The following is a 21378-nucleotide window of genomic DNA, read 5'->3' as shown; positions in this document are numbered from 1 at the left end:
AGCATGGCCTTAAATAGCCTTACAAAGAAAGATGAATCCTGAAAATAAGCAGCCCACGTTTTACAACCCTAGAACGTGGTATTGGACTAAGTCAAGCAAACAGCAGAAACAAATAACTTATCCCTAAAGACTAGGGCTTATTAACCATAACTGAAATAAACCCTACAAACTAGGAACTAGGAGACCTAACCCTAACGGCTAGGAAACCCTAACAGCTTCAACAGTTTGACTTGAGTTCAAAGAACTTGCACCTGTTATTTGTGCCCGTGACAACCCTATTTCCTATGAGGACCTACATGATAAACTTATTGAGTGTGAAATTGCCCTTAAACGCGAAGACCATACTAGCTCATCCAGTCCCCTCACCGCAAACACTGCTCAATACTCTGCCACTCCTCGTTCTTCCTATCGTGGCTTTTGCTATGGCAACAACTATCAACCCAGTTCGTCCTCAGTTCCACGCAAGAACTTCTTCCAAGAATTTTCTGGTCCTAGCTACTCAAGTCGAGGATCTTCAAGCTGTAATAAATCTCACCGCCCCAATCCTCCTGCTACAGGGTATTATGGAGCTTGTTAATGGTGTGGCTAGCAAGGTCATAGCGCCAAATTCTGCCTTTAATTGAATCCACAACAAAAACTGGTTGTCAACTATACTCGTTACCTTAATTAGATTCTTGACTCAGAGGGCTCACTGTTTGGGTTAATATTTGAACTTTGGGCCGAAGGAACAGAAGCCCAACAAGAACCAAGAAGGCATGACTTTGCCCGAAGGCCCAACATCAAACCCATTCGCCCAGCCCAAGGCAAAATGATGATTCCACATTTAATACAAATGCTAGTGGCTTGAAAGAAGTGACGCTTGATGGAAATCAACATACTCTCAGCCCAAAAGCACTTTCTGGATGGTAGAGTACGTAAATTACTAATGAGTCACTACCCCTCAGTTGCTTTCGGGTAGGAACCAAGCTGTAAGCAGTTAGGTTATTGCACCTATAAAATGAGGAAGAGGGCCCATAAACAAGGAGTAGTCAGCCCCTAACCTCAATCCTTTTCAGGATCAGCTCTCACAAAAGGTATATTTTGTCTAGTTTAATAGCTCTGCTGCTCAATAAGTAGTATTGATTTCTCTTTAACCTTATTTGTCATCCATTCTCCCTTGAAACCCTCAGACCCCTGTAGTGGCAAAGAAAAGAAACTGCGAAAGGTCCAGCCTTGCTCGACAAGGTTCAATCTTGCCCGATCCCCTTTATTTTGTTTTCTACTTAATAGATCTAGTGTTGTAATGAATTCCCTAGTATGTATTCAAATCAATTTAGGTCTTTTAATGATACAAAGTTCAGCTTACTCTAGGATCTGGTTTTAATTAAAGGGTTTCACTATCTTAAGAGGCGATCCAATTAATGCTGTGATTAGGCTTAGACCTCTGCCCTTTTACTATACAAGGTATACAAAAGTGCTTGATCTCAAGGCATAGAAAAGAATTTAATGTGGACTTAACCTATCCACGACAATCCTTTGAGAATGAGAAGTTAGAGTAACTTGGGGCACAAGTAACCAACTTAAATCCACTCATTTCACATCTACCATATTGAGATGGTAGTGGCACGCCTCAACACTTAAAGTTAGTTTTGATTGCGAGCCTCATGACCTATACTTAAGGCCCGACAAATGCACCTTTAATAATTAACCTTGTCCTCTTCTTGCAGCCTGACAAACAAAGTAAGAACCCGACAGTCAACCAAAGTGCCAACTCTGCGGGGAGCTGTGTGCTCGAGCCAGGAACGCCCACAGAAGATATTCCTGCCCGAACACTCACATCATGTTACTTCAGACGTTGATAACCTCTCTTCTCATTCACGCTAAGATGACCTTGTTGAAAATATAATTGGTAATGGTATAGGTTTACATATTACCTTATGTTACTCGCAATTCCAATGAAGCTGAGAACCACACCATTACTTGCACGCCACTGAACTTGCATGGATTCAATCCTTACTCCGCGAGCTTGAAACACATCGATATTGATTTTCAGTTTGTTCGTGATCGTGCAATTCTTGGCCGCCTTCAAGTATCCCACATTTCTACCACTGATCAACTTGCAGACGCCTTGACCAAGTCGTTTTCTCGTCCTTGATTTCAACTTCTTCGGTCCAAGATCCGTGTAGTCAACGGATCCATCGTCTTGCCGCGGGGGGGGGGGGGGGTGGGGGGGGGGGGGTAAGGGAAGTCTCATCCTCTCCTTCTATCAATTCCTACACCAACCATAACTCCACCATCTCCTCAAGTTATCAAGCCTCTAATCATCCCCACCATCTAGGTAAATCATCGTTGACTTGTGCATCATAATCTCTCATTGCTGCTTTATATCTATAACTGCTGCTAATTACACGTTTCATTAATTACTTCTCATTTAAAGTCACTCCTAGACTAGTATATATTATTGTATTATTCTTTGTAAGGTTAATCAATGAAAGCTATTCTTCCAGTCTCAAAATATTATAAATCTTAGCCACTCAATACTAAGGTTTAGTGATATTTCTCTTCACTTGTAAATGAGAGGTCTTAGATTCAATTTTCACCAAAGATGAATGTGAATCATATTATTGCTAGCCCATTGTGAGGCTTTGCCAACTCTCCTATCTTATTATTGTAGATAATATCGTTTGTTAAAAAAAAATATATAAATCTTACCCTCATAAAGCAGGAAAAAGAAACTACAAGAAAAAAAGTGAGGATTTATTTTTTAAAAAATACTCTAAGAAGTAACTGACTTTATTTGTGATCGGTATGTTTAAGGGTTCGTAACATAATTATGTGATTTAATATCTTTGTAAATATTGTAGTTAAAAATATTTTCGTAAATGGAGTGTTGTGCTATCCATGCGTCCCAGATTTCTGGAAGAATGGACCTGGATAATGACCTAGTCGAAACATTCGAAAGGTAGGACGTCGATATTAGGGTCGAGATCGTCGCGAGTCCGATGAGGGAGAATGTCACATCCCGCCTATTTGAGACTTAATTCCTCAAGTACGAAAGACCCATGTCAACAAAGCCCACTCATTGATGGCCGGACATGGAGCTTTTAGAGAGTTCACTTTTAGTTAAAAATATATATATATATTCTTCCATTGTGATGGCCATATTAAATGTGCATATCTTAGATGCGTTGTGTGTTTTAGGTTCTTCCTTTGTAATATGCTGGACCGTTAGATTGCTCCGACTTAGCCATCCATCTAGGGAGGGATGGAGATAGAAGTTGTATATAAGGAGGGAGGCCACATTTGTGCCAAACCAACTTAGAGTGGTGTAATTCTCTAATGAGCAATATAATATTCTTTCTCCCAGTCTCTCTTGTGTGTTCTTCATGTTCTTATCGTATTCTTGCATAGTTCTTATGTTTTTTGACCTTTGATCCATTTGTTAGGTGTGAAAGCTTACTTAGCTTGTTCGTGGGAGCATCTGAGTTTAAGGCTGCACAATCGAGTCTAAGGCCACACAGAGTGTTTGAACCTTAGAATCTCATCCCGTGACACTAGTAATACTTCTTTTATCAATATTAAATGTTCCATTTCAAATTCTCTCTTTAAAGATGATAAGATGCAAGTGAACTTCAAGCCCATTCACCATGGCAATATTAAACAGTTTGATAACGTTCCTCTTCACTTGTAATAATAATAAAAAAAAAATATTAGATTTGACTCTTATAGATGATGAATTTGAAACTAGTTTAACCCTCCCTCCTTGTGCAAATACATATCATTTTATTAAAAAAGACATATTTGTATGTTTGCCCTCTAAACTTGTATAGAGCTGTCAATTTTCCCCTGAGCCGATTACCCCCCTAAACTTTTATAATTAGCTAAGTTCCCCCTTGAACTTTAATTTTAACTGGTTACCCCCTGAACTTCTATAAATAACCAATTTCTCCTCTAACAATATATTTTTAAAAATTTCATCCAATTTTTTATCTATTTTGATCATGCGGACAATGCATGACAATTGTATGAGGGCAAAAAGAATGGAAAATTGGATGAAAAATTTAAAGTCTAACGCTGGGCGGGAGAGGGGGTGGGAATTGGCTATTTATAAAATTTTAGGGGGTAATCAGCTAAAGTTAAAGTTCAGGGAGGAAATTGGCTAATTATAAAAGTTCAAGGAGGTAATCAGTTAAAATTAAAATTCAGAAGGAAAATTGGCACCTCTGTACAAATTCAGGGGGCAAACCGATATTGGTAGTTTAGGAATCTATATATCATCTTAAGACTGGTAGCTCATATCTTAATATTGGTTTAAAAAGTGAAATTTGACTAAGCCTTCAAGTCCTCCTTTCTGATAACAATCAAGGAATCTGGGGTTTTGTAAATCAAAGGAACTGCAAGAAATGAAGAAGCAGTAGAAAGAAGAAGCAGCATGAACGAAGTAGAAGAAAGTTTCTAATTCTCATTAGCTATTTATAGTGGCTACATCACCATCCTTATCTCGTAACTACCCTGCTTATCTTGTAAGTAACCTTTACACTAATGACATTTGGCAGCTTGTCAATTTGACACTTGGCAATTCTGCTAGCCTCTGTTTCTACTTTCTACTATGTTCTATTTCCTTGTCTGAAATCACATCTTCCCCATTACAAGCATTGGCATCATTGAAGATGGTCATGTCCACAATGGTCACTCTAGTTGTAACAGCTTCGGTGGATACAGGGTTGGATTCACACTTGAAACTTTTTGAGGATGCTAACTGAGTCTTCTGTTCCTTGTTTTTGCCCCACAGTACTGCGTATATTCCAATTACAATCAGCAATCCTCCTAGTATGCTGCAGACATTTGCACATGCATGTATAAATAGTTAGTTCAACTTTGGCCATATTTTGGCTTCCAACCAACCATTTCTGTTGTTGGAAGTTCAAATAAAAACATGATTTCAATGTTTGTGTGCTGCCAGCTGTTTTTTCTCTCATGCATCCTGCAGCTACCAAAATTAAGTGCCTCTTCTGTGCTGGCCGAAATTGTGATTGCAACCAGTGGAATATGCAGAGTGTGTGTGTGCGCAAAAGTCTAAATCTACATGTGTTTTAAAGGATGTTAAGACTTTGAACAACTTCATTTATTTTGCATGTGTTAGTCTTTGTTTGATTTTAACCAATAGTTGTTGAATATGACTTTTACATGGGACTATCTTCTTCTCGTACTTACATTGCCAAAAGAATATTTGCATCACGAAACTCTGATTTTGAACTATATATGCATGCAATGGTTGACTGAGATAAGAGGTAAAGTTTTAGGTGATTACACTATCGTGACCACATGAGATGAGATGATAGGAAGCTGATGAGTTCAATTTTAAAATTTCGTCTCTTTTTTACCCCTTCATCCTTTTTGCCTCTTTGGTCACCATTACTAAGCGCTTGATCTTTGACCAAAAAAAGTTTTGGTATGCTCGATCAATCCATAGAAACACAACGCAAGACAAATGTCTTCAATCAAAAAGCAAAAGTAATATTGGATAAGTGGATCTAATTACCTTCCGACGTGCAACTATCACAAGCAAGAGAGGCTGAAAAACTGCGACAAACAATGGTCCTCCCCTTCCTTCTTTACACACCATGAAATCAGGGTCACTGTAGGTCCTGAGATGAGAACTCCCTAAAACACAAATTCAAGTTAAAATACAATCACACACATATATTAGCTTGCAATTATTGGAAAAAAAAAGAAGAAAGATTCGAACTGAAATTCATTCTCTTTTTGAAAAAATAGTGGCAAACCAATTGGTATCCAATATGTAATAAGTTATTCTTTCAAATATTTAGTGTGCTAGTATGTTTGGATGGTTCAAAGAAAATGTGAAATCGATCACTATTCAATATAAAGGATGTTCAAAATTAGGGTCTAGTGGTAAATACATGTGATCAATGTCAAAATGTGTTACAAGTCTACTCCAACCATCCAAGTAATTTTTGCTCTGCACACCCAGTAAATTGAAAATAACGATATATTATTACAATCTATACAATAAGATCAGCAATGAACTCTATTATTATTGAAGTATTGATATATTATAACTCTTACTCAACCTAAAAGTTATGTCCTGATTTAAAGGGAATTCGAAATCATTTCTTACATTAGTACTCAACCTAAAACTACCCCCTGTAGTAAGGAAACATAAATAAATAAAAATAAAAAAAGGCCCTGAAGCTACTATATTGCTTTTGAAGAAACAATCTTGGATTAAACGAAAAGAATTTCACATTTTAAAGCCGAAAACGAATTAAAACATTAAAACAATGCAGAAATGACATATGAAAGCAGAAACAGCATTATTTGCCTTTCAAATATGAAAGCGAGAGGAAGCATAAAAGCAACAGCAAACATCATACGGTAGGCAATCAGAATGGTCAAATTCATGCCATCTTCAGCCCCTAGTTTGTACAATATAGTCATCCCTGCATATAAAATCTGAACAACCACCATTCCCATCACTGGCTTCACCCCTTCTGCCACTTTAAGATTACTTTTGGAATAAAACCTTGTCTATGATTAAAAACTAATTCTACTCCTTGGCATTTAATTGTAATTTTTTAATATTAAATAGGTTGTAATAATTATTGAGTTTTTTTTTTTTTTGGGAGCATTTTTGCTCACCACCATAAACTATGGTGTATGCTCACCATACACTTAATCAATTGACACATGTCATTTCACTTGACTCTAGTTAACTTTCACATTAAATGTTAGTTTTTCAATTTTGAAAAAATTAACCAAGATTAAGTGAAATGACACGTGTCAATTGATTAGGTGTATGGTGAGCATACACCATAGTTTATGGTGGTGAGCAAATATTGGATTAAGTTCCCATAAATAATAAATATTATTTATTAAGTTCCCATAATAAGAAAAGTCATATATTTTTCATTGTGCGTGAATTTCTCTATATATATGTATATGCGTGTTACATACATATGTATGTTTAGATACTATAGTTACGTATTGATACATTTGTACCGATATATTCGTACCGAAAGTTATGTACCGATATATGCGTACCGAAACTTACGAACCGATACTTCTGTGCCTATAAGTAACATAAGGTACCTAAAATTATGTACACATACATTTGTATCGATACTTCCGTCCCTACGGATAAAATAATGTACCGAAAGTTATGTATAAATTGTTTTTGTTTTGTTGTTGAATTTTTTTAAGAATAAGAATTTGAATTTTGAATAAATCTTTATCTATAAATATGATTGGAGACCAAAAAAACATTAACTATGGATGGGTAAATAATTTCAAATGGTAAGTTTATAAAGAATAAATGTGCTATAATTACTTAAATATGGTAAATTTTAAAAATAGGGACTTATATTAGAATCAATCAAGTTAAAATCTAAAAACAATCTTGTTGAAGTCTTAAAATCTAAAAGCCCCTTTAAAGAAATTTTTCTTTTTTAATACTACCATATATTTGAATTATTATGAGGAGGAGAATTTGGGCTTAGAACATCTTCAAATGAAGAGTAAAAAACTCTAGATTAATAATAATAGTAAAAAAGACATTATTAGTAAAAAAGACTTTATTAGTGTTTTCAATCAAAATGTCAATTCATATGTGACAGAATGTGTATTGACATCAACGATGGTTGCAGTCAGATTTAACAACAATTTCAAATCTATTTTTAGAGAATAAAGAAAGACTAAATACGTAGCTATTTACTTATCTTTCTTTTTCATAAACTAATTGAGATTCGCGCATCACAAGAATGCGATTTTAAGCCATTCAATATTTGCTCTTTTTTAGGACATAATTAACTCTCTAAATGTGTGAACACTCATATGTATTCGGCAAGATTCTCACCTACAGGCTACACCAATTAAACAAATCATTACAGGAAGCCCTTAAATGCTCATAAGGTTCATTATCTACACTTGCTTCGCATTTGGTAAGTTCTCTAAAAAGAGTTTCTTCTTTAATGCAGAGGCAGACATATATAAGCTACACATTTGGAAACACCTTTCTTCTTTTCCAATCCCTTCATTTCTTTCCTTTTATTTTATTTTATCTTTTTGAAAACATTCTAATACTTATTAATTAAGGAAAACTAATGAAAAGAGCTTGAAAACTTTGAGTTTTAACGATAAGAACAAAATAAAGGGTAAAATGAATGGTACCATAATTGATTTTTTAGCGTAAAAATGTGGTTTTTCATTAAAGTGAATAATACCGGAAGTTTTTCGTCAGAGTTCCCTATTAATTATTTCTTTGTGTATACATAGCAGCATGTGAGATTGAAAGCTCACTAGGATTAGCTAGCATCTCTATTGTTTTGACGGCTGGATTTGACTGGAGATGTTGAAACAACGGTGATGGATTGGCTAGTACGGAATGGATCTTGGAACCCTCTTGATGGTGATTGTGGCAATTGGGTGATCATCTTCTTCATCTCCTTACTTTTACCCCACAACACCATGTATAATCCGGTTACAATTAGGATTCCATCTAAGATACTGTGGTGCATAAGCAAACACATAAATAAGTTAAGTAGAACCTTTCATTCGTGCATTTTTCTTATAAGATAACCACAAAAGACATGCAAATCATAATTCCGGAAAATATAATTATACATGCAAGTAAAATCGATGTTTAGTTACTAGATAGTCAGTTGGTGACGTAAGGATTCTATATTACCATGCAGATTATTGATATGGGCCATTGATAAAATTGACTCTTAGCTCGTTTTGTTTTGCATATTGGAAGTCTATTCATATAAGCATCTTGTGTCGTAAATTTTTTTACCCTACACTAATACACAAAATATAAACGTAGAAACAAGAGAGATATAATCAAGATATGATACACTCATTAACAATTATACTCTTCATCATCCAATAGTACTGTTTGGGTTAATATTTGAACATTGGGCTGCAAGTATGAGAAAGCCCAGAGGTGCCAATTAAGAGAAGACTTGCCCGAAGCCCAACATCAACCCCAAAGACAAATTGGCGCATTCCTATTAATGCATAGGCCATGTGCCTATGATTTAAATGTCAAGTGATGGGGACTAACTCACAATCAGGCAAAAAGCCATTTTCAGTGGCAATACAAGTAAAAAGCTGATGACTCACTACCCTTCAAGTGCTTTCGGGCAAGAGTAAAGTCATTGCAATCGGGCTAACTTGTCTATAAAAGGAGGAAGAGGCACCAAAGATAATGACACTCAACCAATCAAACAAACAAACAAACATACAAACTCTGCTCTCAAGCCAGATTTGCATCTAAAAGTTGTAATCAGCCTAGATCTCAATCCTTTTCAGGATATCTCCCTCACAAAAGCTATCTTTTATCTTGTTTAAAAGCTATGTTATCACCCCTAGTGGTGTAGTATCAATTTCCTTGTGTAAACTGGTTTACCATCCATTCATTTCTAGCATACAAACCCCTATAATCACAAAGAGAAGTGACTGCAAGAGGTTTAACCTTGACAGACAAGGTCAAATCTTGCCCGAAGCTCTTTGTTTGTTCTCTAAACTTGTAGATTTATTACGTAATGCATTCTTCAGTATGTATTCAAGTCATATTAACCTGTTTTTCTACTTTAAGAGTCTAATTTGTGTTTGGATCTGGTCAGTTTAATGGATATGCTTTCCTTTAAAACCAATCAAGAACTAAACAAATGACTTAAGGGATATAGACTCCCTTCATTCGAATATACAAGACTATGAACTGAAAGTCCTTGTTCGCAAGGCAAGAAAAAGAACTTAATGTGGACTTAACCCATTCACGACAATCCTTTGATAACAAGAAGTCCGAGTAACTTGGGGCGCAAGTAATTGACTAAACACAATCTTGTTCTACATCTGCTATACTGAGATAGCAGTTGCACACCTAGCACTTGGTTAGTTTTGATTGTGGGCCTCAAGGCCTACACCTAAGGCCCGACAAAGGCACCTTTCAAAACTAACTATGTCCTCTTCTTGTAGCATATTAGTAGGTAAGAGCCCAACTACACATCCAAAGTGCCAATCCCTTGAGAAGCTGTGCTGAGAGCCGATGAGCCCTATCTGGAGAAATATTCGCCCGAACAAAGTTTTGGCACGCCCAGTGAGACATCATTAGTCATGTATGCCAAGAAGAAGAAGGAAGGAAAAAACTTTCAGGTGAAACACAGAGTACAGGCTACCCTAGTGTTTACCAAGATCAAACATGACAGATCGCCTAGAGAATGTTCCCTCTTTATAAGGACCAGCTAAGCCCGACCTCATCTGAGAAGTCGGAGGGAATGGTAACCAATGAAGACTTGCAAGTCACCATGGTGCAAGTGTTAAGAAGTATGGAGAAGATTTCCCTGGAAACCAGGGGAGAAGTAAGTAGACTCTGTTCTTTAATAGGGAGTTTGCAAAGAAGACTAGATCTGGAGTACTATACTTCAAAGAATGGTTATGTGAGGGGAGCAAACCCTGAGAAAGAAACAGTTATTCCATTCCTTCCTTTGCTCAAGGAAAAAATGGTAAAGATAAAAATAAGGAGGTTCTGTAATTGATCAGCCAGTGTTGGAGGAAATCCTAGAAGCAAAGTTGCCCGACCCCCTATATTTTCACTTAATAGTAGGGGGCAGAACAAGCAAGCAAGAACGAAATATGGGATGCCCTAGTTGATCGGGGAATCTAGTGGAAAAGGCGAGCGTACCAAGGCAGACAAGGCTTCTCCTTATAAGCCACCACCATTGGCTAGTAAGGGAGGAGATGTCAGATGGAGACAGCACGACCCAAAGAAGGAAACCTTCTCGGGCAATAGCTCAAAGAAGGAAACCACATACTCCACATAACAATGCAGCTAACCAATAGCTCAGAGATGAGTTAGCCGAGTTGAGGAGGATTGTGGTATATAATGTTCAGCCACAAGCTCACCCGCTGTTTAGGATCACCTATCAGAAGCCCTATCCTGAGTATGTTGATGAGCAGAACCCTTTTCCAGTCAACTTCAAGATGCATGCGTTCCCAACATTCAGTGGAGATGACGACAATGTGTCTTCCAGAGATCACATTTTCAAGTTCTCTAATCACTGTATGGCATTTGAAGACAATCCTATATACAAGTTGAGATTGTTTGGAAACTCCTTGGTGGGCTTAGCATCTCAGTGGTACTCTTTGTTGCCCCCCAATTCTATTGCTAACTGGGGGAAAATGGAGATGGCCTTCCATGAGCAGTTTTACAGGGTCGAGCCCGAGATGAATATTAATAATCTTGTGGAAGTCAAGCAATATGAGCATGAGTCAACTAAAAACTTCATGATGAGGTTCAGGAGGACAATGATGAGGTGCCAATTGCCTATAAATCATGCACAGCTCATATCCATCGCCTATAAGGAGTTAAGATTTCCTTTGAGGAAAAAGTTCTATGACGTGCAATTTAATGAGTTGCAAGAGTATGAGAAACTCTTGCTTGAAGAACAACAAGTGAAGCACTCATCTAAGACTCCTTATTTCTACAAAATTAAAGCGGCCATTCACTAAGTAAATTTTGAAGAGGCAGAACCAGAAGAGAGTAATGGCCATAGAGGAGAGATAATAGACATGTGCGCAGCGGAGATGACTACCCCCTTTAAGCCTTTAATAGTAAAGGGGTTAGTTCAGCCAGTGAACTATCAGAAGGTGATAATGAATGATGGTGGTTTTGTCTTTATGAAACCCCCTAAAAACCAGAGTTACTTTTTCGATTTGACCAAGGCCGATGAGATTTATGAGGAGTTGGTTCGGGCGAAAGTGATTATGCCCGACAACTCTAAGAAACTACCCAAGCCCGAGGAATTGAGAGGAAAAAAGTATTGCAAGCTGCATTATACTTTCAATCACTCCATAACCAATTATGTCCAGTTCAGGGATTGGATACAAGACCTTATAGTAAAGGGAAAGTTGTTGGAGAAACCGCAGGCCAATATGATGATTGACACAGATCATTCTCGAAAGCCCTAATAAACATGATCAACCTGACTTGGGCTGAGAAAGGGAAAATGAAGGCCATTTGGGAAGTCAAGGCAGAAATGAGGCAAGTTGATAGGCCGATTGAAGGAGCTATCAAGTTGCCTAATAAGCCCAAAACAGCCATAATCAAAGGAGTCATGTTGTGTAGTAAATGCCAATGTGAGTGTGAGTTGGAAGTCCCAGCATTAGGAGCCCTTATCGACCAGGAGCTGATCAGAAGAAGAGAGAAAGAAAACCAAGAAGCTTGTAGAAATGTCTTGTGAACAGCTGAGAGAGAAACCTCAAGAAATGTTTTCCAAAGGTTGGGATGAGATTCTAAACCAAATGGCTTGTCAGAAGTATTCAGAAATTATGAAGCCTTTGAAAAAGTGGAAGACAGAAAAGCTAAAACACCAAGATGGGTGGATGTGAGGCCACCCCAACCAAACTATGTCGATGTAGTTGTCAGAAAAAGGGAAAATATAGTGAACCCAGTCATGAAGAAGAATTATGCCTGACTCGGGCATAAATGGTATGTAGTTGGAAATGATGGGAAACCCGTCAAAGAAATGGAAGCTTTTATGATTAGGAGAGTTCAGAGGCAGTATAAAGCCCACATGAACTCATTAAAAGTCCTCACTGCCTCAAAAACCTCTAAGAATGTGAAGTTTGAGAAAGTACCTTATGGGGGAAGAAATCAACTTCAATGGAAAAGCAAGAGGTAGAGAAAGCTAATAGCAAGATTGAAGGGGAAGGAGATCATGTGCCGTAAAGCCCTCTTCCTGGAAGGTACAAAATCTTGAAGAGATCTAGAGAGAATATGCTGATGATGCCAACACCAAGATGGAGCCCGGAGCCAATTTGTTTTGGAACTATCTCACATGAAAGGGGGATACCCTCACCTTTGTTAATCGATACTCTTTGTGAAGTTCTAGGACCAGTACCAAACTTTGGCATAACTTAAAAGGAAACGCTGCCCGAGCTGATGTTGCCCAAAGAAGCACATGCCTGGTTAGATGAGTTAATGGGTCACATTAGGAGCAAGAATGAGGACTTACCTGGACCTAGCAACTTCCACATAAACATGACCTATGTTTTATCTTCCATGTTTTGTCCCAAGCATGATTAACCTGCCACAATGGAGGGTGATTACTTGGCAACAGAACCTATGATGGCACATGTTAGTGTTGAAGAGGTAGGAAAAGAAGAGTTGGACATAATAGGTTTGCCCGAACTCATGAAGAAAGAACCCGAGAGGGTGTACACAGATAAAATGGTCTTCAGCCGCCCGAACTTGACTCTGGCTAACCATCTCAAGCCTATATATGTAACTGCTCATTTGGAAGGAATACCTTTAAAGAGGGTTTTGATTGATGGAAGAGCTGCGATCAATGTGATGCCGTATAAGCAAATGAAGAGGATGTGTAGAAGGGATGAAGATCTCATCCCGACAAATCTAACAGTTTCCAGGATTTCCGGGGCCATCACTAGAACTCATGGGATATTGCCCTTAGAGGTTGACTTGGGTTCCAAGCAAATCATGCTAGCTTTCTTCGTGGTAGATAATACTTCTACTTATGGAGCTTTACTTGGTCAAGATTGGATTCATTAGAGTCTATCTGTGCCTTTCACCCTACATCAACAAGTAGCAGTTTACTATGAGGAATGAGTCATGAGACCAGGATTTTGGAAGATGGTGGAGGCTGAATCACGGCCATTTCTCCCCACTGCTAATGTTGCAGAAGCCAAATTTTAGAATCCTAGTATTGGGATTCTCTAATGCTTAGGAGCTGATGAGAACGACCACTCGACTAAAGTGACGGCCCAAAAGCTTTTGAAGCAAGGATTGTTAATCACCAAGGAAGAATGGGATAAACCCCATATTATCCCAACTCCCTAACACTAGTAATGTCAGAACAAAGAAGGAAGGACCAAGTAATTAAAGTCAGATCCTTAATCGAAAGACTGTTTGTGTATGGAAGAGAGAAAAAGCCAGAAAAAGAGTTAACATGGAAAGTAATTCTGCCTTTGGGAGCTCAAGTTGGAGGCTTTAAGAAAGAGTCCTACTTTATGAGAACTTTTTATCATTCATCAAGCACTAGATAAGGGAGAATATCATTTGACTGATTTGGAGGAAAACTTGCAAACACATCTAGTTAATACTAAGTTTTTAAAGTGATATCATCCAATTCTCGGGGATGCTAGAAATTGTTGTATTAAAGAGAGTTAGTGATTTAAAAAAGAAGTGAAGTTAGATGGTGCAGTGAGAGGTTCAATATAATGCAAGAAGTAAAGACAAGGAAAAATTTTATTTCATAAAAAGAAAGTTACAGTGGCCCTAGCTTAACAAATGTACATCTTCACCCAAAGTAATTATTCTGGAATAGTAAGTCTGCATAAGCGTGAAAATTCTGGTAGGCTCGGCCAATACAGTACTACTATTGATAAGTTGAGACTCAACATCCTCCAACTCCCTATTTGCCTTCTTCACTTCTTTAATTTGCTGCTGGAGTTTGCCAAGAAGAGTTTCTTGCTAAACCTTCAGCATAGCAAGCTGCTCCTCTAACTTCTGGATATCAGATGTCACCACCTTGATCATCTCCTTGGTTGCTAATCCTTCATCTATCAGCTGTTGAATATGAGTAGAAGTACTAGATTGTTTCTCCTTGAAGCACATCACTCTATTGACTTGCCTCTCAGCCCTCAGATGCTGATCCCTAAAAGCCCTCAAATTCTCAAAATATGAGAGGAATGACTTATGCTGGACTCTTGATAATTGATCGGCCTTGAACAAATCTATAATGGCCTTCTCTACGTCATGAAGGGCCTTGAGACTAAAGGAAGCTGAAATATCCCTCTTCACCTATTCTTGAAAGACTTGGCGTTGTTCTTGAAAACTAGAAGATTTAAAGGAATGCTTAGAGGATTTCAGCTTATTTTGAGTTACCCGAACTCTTTAAAAAGATCAGGCAAAAATGTTGTTGTAGAGGTAGGTACATAAGAAGACAATAGTGTTCCAACTCCTTCAGAGGGCACAACAATAGAGGAAGTCTCGACAGAAGAAGGTTCCCAAGAAATAGGGGCAGTTGAGGGTCTTAATCTTCTTCTTAGGCCTAGGGATGGGAGTCATTATGACCCCAGAAGCTAGAGGGCCGAGGAAGTTATGTTTTGCGCACCAGGTGTGGATGAGACTTGCCTGAACCTTCCTCAGAACCCTGTTGCGACCAAGGGAGATGAGTTAAGAAAAGAGTTTATAATTCAGAGTAGAGGAATGAGAGACAAGAGATGTTAATATACCTGAGTTGAGCTCGAAACCTTGGAAGGAGATGGATGAGGAATTGTTTCTTTTAGTTGCTGAGAATGATCATCCTTGCTTGCTGAAGGAAAATAGATGGTGCCTGAGCTTTTACTAGAGGTCTGTGAAATTGAAAAAGGTAATTATCAGTAGACTAACTGGTGCAGAAAAAGGAAAACCTCTATACCTTAGTAAAACCTTGAGAATGAGCAGGTGAGCTAACCCGATCTGCAGCTTAAGATGTCTGTGGGTTAGTGATCTCTGAAACCACAGGGATCTCAGGGACTATAGGCTCCCCAAATGCAGATGTTACTGATTGATAAAAGGTTGATGCAAGGGAATACTGAAAAGAGTAAAAAGAAAATAAGTATAAAAGGAGGAAGGAGGCTACAAGCATAAAAGTGCTAAAATAACAAAGACCCATCAAGTTAGTATCCTCATCTACAAAATGCAGTATTTCCTTTTTCATTGGATTAAATTGGGAGGTTGAAGTCACTGCCAACACAGGTTACCCAACCTTAACCTAAAAATATAAAAGACAAGTGCTAAAGCTCTATGATTGGTAAAGATACAAGTCAAAAGAAGGAAAACAAGATGTACTTTTGGAGACTTAGCTTGTGGAGGGGAAGTTTGTACCATTTGGGCTGAAGGAGAAAGGCCTCGGGCGGGGATATCCTTTAATCATGACCTGTTTCAGAAATCAGGCAGAAATTCAAGAAGAAAATAGAAAATGAGAAAAGGGAAGAACTGAAAGGAATGAAACTTAAAATGCAAGTTATACCTCCAATTCTTCCAGGGTAGAATCTTGTAGATTTTTGGCCTATTGATACATCTTAGCCCCCAGTGGGTTCTTCCTTGAAGCAATAGTAGGCTTCATGGTTACAAGGGGCCTTAGAGTCGAAGAAAATAGGGGTTGTCAAATCTCATTACAAAATTGCTATCTAAGAATGAAAAGAATAAAAATAAGGTTTACTCACTGGAGGCTTTCTTTTTCTTCCTACCTACGCCTACCATAGCTACTGAAGTAGAAGACTTAGAGGCTTTGGAGGTCTATGCCCTCATCATTTTCTTTATTGGAACCAGCCGCTCTTCGGGCTCAGACTCTAAAGTCTCTACCACAGTTGCCCGAGTCCGGCGTGTAGCCTGAGACTCAACTACAGGTTCTGCCTCGCCTTCAGAATCTCTAAGTAACTCGGAGACATCTCTGCCTTTTCCAACACATTACCCTTTTGCTTCAGCTGTAGTTTCTTAGAGGATAAAGGCGTTTGCAACATCTTCATCTTGCCCAATGACCACCTTTGCGGGGTTGCCTTGTGCTGCAAGTACAAAGAAACCAAGGAAAGGGTTAGAAGGCAGATTCATGAAAATTTCAAGTTAAATGAGTAAGAAATACCTATCAAAATGAGTTAATTCTTTTGATGAATCATTTCCTTCTAATTTTCAAGCTTAATTGGCTTTAGATAGGACTTGATGGATACTTGCTTGAAGATGCAATCATGAGCTTTGTGCAGGTTTCCTCCATATTTCTTAGTCCATTTTGCTTCCCACAAAGATGAGAAGCTTGAAGTGCATTCGAAGTTCAGAGCCATGGGCTTTTGGGTGATCTTGCTCATGACCTCAAGACTATATCGGACAGCTTGAAAAGTGACTTCGAGTGGAGAACGACGATGGTAAGAGGTGTCACATTGAACAGAGTCAAAGAAGGGGATTGGAATGGCTTGTCTGAAGCCCAATTGTCTAGCACAGAAGTTTGGGTGGTAAACCTCCAGCCCGCGCTCATAGCGGTCACTCCTTACTTCCCAAGCTAGGTCACTTGGTTGAATACAACTGATAAATTTCTCTTTACAGAAAGGACTAACATCTTCTCCAAAAGCGTCTTGGAAGGCTTGGTCAGAGAACCAAGGGTATCTCCTTAGAACTGAAGCACCCAATTCCAGATTTGCCCAAGTCCTGCAGATTTTGAAGAAATAAAGACAAGCAAAGGTAGAGTGATTAGTTGGAGATGCTTCAGCGATGATTTGGGTAGGGGCTACTCCTTCTGGGAATTCTAGTTTAGGAGCCCGAAACTCAGGTAAATACCATTGAAGCCAAAGCTGGATTATCCAAGTTAGACCATTAAGGTTGGTTTCAAATGGTTCACCATTTGTAATTCCGTACAGGAGATGATAGAGATGAGCAAGGAGAAAGAGGCCCGTGGCTACATCATCAAAGTTGTGAAGAGCTTCCACCAGAGGAATTCATTCGACTTTCACTCATTTGGATTTATTGAGGAAGACATGTTTGTTGAGCCAGTAAAGGAGGAAATATATGTGCTCCTGTTCTCTGTTGGCTTTGGAAGAAGAAGGGCCAAATTCATTCTTTGCAAATGGGATAAAACCTGTGAATAAGGTCTCATAGCTTTTAAAGGTTGATGAGTTATATTCCATTTTGAGAAAGGGGGCAGAGCTACCCGAGCTTTCAGCAGTTGGGCAAAAGGTAGGAGTCCAATCATGGGTAACATCTATAATCCTGCTTGAATACCTCAGCCCGAAGACTTGCACCATATCCAGGATGGTCGGGGACATGAGGCCCATCTTAAAGTCAAAGGTATTAGTGCCCAAGTTCCAGAAGAGAAGAGCCGTTGTGAGAAGTTCGGGCTTAGCAATAACCGTAGTCTTGGAGAGCATTATTAGCTCATAAATTCCGTTATTCATCCACTTCTGCTTAAAGATGAGCTCAAGCTCATTAATCCATTGTGTCCATGCCTCATCCTTTAACAGAGGAAACCCACGGTGGTGGTTCGACTATTTGGAAGATGAAATGCCTGATTTGGCCTGGAATGGGTTTGGGGTAAACCATTTCTCCTTAGGCATGTTATTTTCAATAGCAATTGGCACATGAGAAGCCCATGTAGGTCCCAAAGAGTGCACTTCTCCCTCATCAAAGAAGAGTTCAGTGTGCAGGCCTGCTCGAGGGCGATGAAGACTGTTGAAAATACAGCGCATGGTGGAAATCCCTTCACCAGTCTCACATGAAGATTGAATTCGCGCAACTTTCGGTGCCGTTGGATGATCTTGAGGAGAAGATAGGAAGAAAATCGGAGCTAAGAGGCAAGAGTTGAAGAACAAGAAGAGTTTCTGAAAGTGTGAATTCTGGAAATTCTGGGGAGTTTTGAAAATTCAAAGGCTCGAAATGGTTAAAGGTGCTTTGCTGAAGAGGATTATTTAATAAGTGGTGATTTAATGGTGGAATTTGTGGGTTAGTGCAAAGGTCTTAGTTAACAAATGGTTGCTTTAAATGGTGCAAGTCCCGAGAGAAGGCGTGCGATGACTTTTTAATCATTATTAGTGCTTGGGATTGCAGCCTCAACAATGATTAAAGGGGACACTGTTTGGGTTAATATTTGAACATTGGCTGCAAGTATGAGAAAGCCAGAGGTGCCAATTAAGAGAAGACTTACCTAAAGCCCAGAGATAAATTGGCGCTTTTCTTTAGTGATTTGGTTGGATTATGAAATAGTGATTTGGTTAGATGATGAGATTTCAAGAAAGTGTCATTCTTTCTTGATGGTTAAGAAAGTATCATTCTTTCTTTGATTCCATAGAATTTGCCAAGAGTATCATTCTCTTGTTGCCTTAGAATTTGTCAAGAGTCTCATTCTCTTGTTGCCTTAGTATTTGTGTCAAAAGTGTCATTCTCTTGCTGCCTAGAAGAATTCATTTGTTTTGATTTCTGGATTGTATTTGTGTTTTTCATCATGGCTTCACCAATGGCTAAATTGTCTTGTGTGATGATAATGGAGTGAGCAGAGGTTTTGGTTTGTGTCTCAACTCTTCAAGAAGCTGCAAAAGCTCTCAATAATCTTTTGGTCAGCATTTACAAAGGTATCATAGGGTACACTTGTTTGATTCAGGGTTTTGGGAAAGCTAGAAGATTTGGTGATAGGTTTTGTGGGTGCTTTCTTGTTTGCAGCATCAACATCCATGTCTTTTCCACCAGGATCAATGATAATTGTCAGCAGCGCCTTTAGTTAGTTCAAGATATTTTTGCTTAAACTCCTATGTAGATGACAAAGACTTCAACAGATTAGGATTAGAAACTATATTGTGCAGAGCATATTCAACAACAACATAAATTTCAGCAAGCCTCACGGGTTGATCAATTGAGCTCTTAGAAATTCATGGTGAAGAGTTAGTACGTGACATAACACTTGCTTGCACTTTTTGTAATGGTGGCATCTTATATGATGCATCTGAACCTGAACCATCACTAAAATTTTGGCGGCCATCAAACATTTCAACCATATTCCCAGCAGAAAGGGAAACTCTCCTCCGATTAGCCTCGCGTAATAGTAGAGAAGCACCTCAGATGAAGCATCTGGTGGAATTGAGGGCCAAACTGCAGGCTTCGGCCAGGGAAGCTTGCTGAGTGAAGCACTATTTCCTGCTCATTAATGTCAACAACTCCAGACTATTATACACTACTCCAAGCTACAAGAGACAGGGGTTTGGGGTTTTCTGCAGTGTTCAGCTTCATAACAGTAACTGCAAATGTATATACAAAAGGATTGCACAGTCCAATGTTCTTGAAGCATTGCAGACATCTTAGTCTCGTAGTTCCATATCAGTCTCAAATACTTGGCTAATTCAAACTTCACTTGGATACTCCAAGTTTAGTCTGAGAGGGAGTAATAACTGATATAATAGAAATATAGTTAGAAGGGTACTATTGTAATTGGGTTATATGGTTTTTTTTTTTTTTTTTTTGGGAGGGGGTGTTGGTTGTGGTGGGGCGCTTTGGTTTGATTTCTTTTAAGCTTCGTATTATATTTAGGATGTGAATTTGTAATGTAGCTCATGTTTAGGTGTTGAGCAATTCACGTGGTGGTGGTGTTGTTTGTCGACCCACTAGTACGCTTGGGACAAAAACCATGTATGTAAACTTCCTCTCTTAAATAACACGTGTAGGACCATGGATGGTCATAACTATAGTTCCATTTGTCCCAGTCCCATTATTCTTCCCCATTCGTTATATTAAGAGTCCAAAAAATAAAAATAAAAAGCATCAAGTGTGGGCCTCAATAAAATTGGGCACTCATTAAGCCATTATAAGGCCCAAGCTATAATGGGGGCTTGGTGCGAAAATGCGGATGCCAAGTAAGAAAGAAAATCGGATAATAAACCATGATTAAAAGGTGATTTATCTATTTATTTTTACTTGGTGAGATTCGAACTTTGGACCTTGCCTAAGATTGTGATTGTTGAAATTCAATGGTAAAGGATACAACAACTGGTTAATTGTCTTGATAAATGGAGCCTTCCTCTTTAATTCATTGTGTCTCCTCCCTTTTACAGCTTATAGTAGAAACGACTTTTGCCTTTTAATTTGAAGAGGAGCAATTGTTGACTATTCTGTTGTTTGTGTTAACGCAATAAACAGTAGGGTTAACAAAAGTGGTATTTTAAGGGTGGTATATTTTTGGGTAAGGAAATGAAATAGTTTTAGGGTTTTCCCCTAGTTTCATAAGTGCCTAGGGTCTAGGGTTTCGTAGCTCCTACACCTGAAGACAAGGATAAAATAAAGTTCAATGGGTACCAGTGTGATATCCACATAGACACTCCGATGTCTTTTTTTACTTGGTATTTACGTTTCTTGTGTCTTCCCGTCTCCTTTATATAGGCCTCGGTATGATCGTTCTGAAATATCTTTCCGTTTCCTAGTCTTTGTTCTGTCAAAGTGTCTAAGGCCTTGGGTCCCATTCTCGACTCTCCTCCATATGGATGATTGACGAGTGGCACCTAAGATTGGACAGCTGGGGCCCAATGTGCTATGGTATAAAAGAATTCTAAGAATCCGTGAATCGTGTTCGTTCATAATACATCGTGCAGTCAGTTTTCGTCAGGTTCTGTTTGTGTTCAATTTTAAATGATTTATGACTGCATGATGTATGATGAAATGATATGATTCACGGATTCCTAGAATTCTCACACAGAGAATCTAGATTCATGGGATAAGGGTCGTTGGGTCTTGGAGAAACGCTCTAACCAAGTGCTCAAATGAAGTGCTATGTCCTGCCTTTGAAGGAGAGATTTTTTAGTGTGTCGGTAACACGACCCTACACCAAGTGTATTAGTACAACTAATTAG

This window comes from Malus domestica, chromosome 15 (genome assembly GCF_042453785.1).
Source record: "Malus domestica chromosome 15, GDT2T_hap1".
Lineage (NCBI taxonomy): Eukaryota > Viridiplantae > Streptophyta > Magnoliopsida > Rosales > Rosaceae > Malus > Malus domestica.
This window is presented reverse-complemented; position numbering follows the sequence as displayed.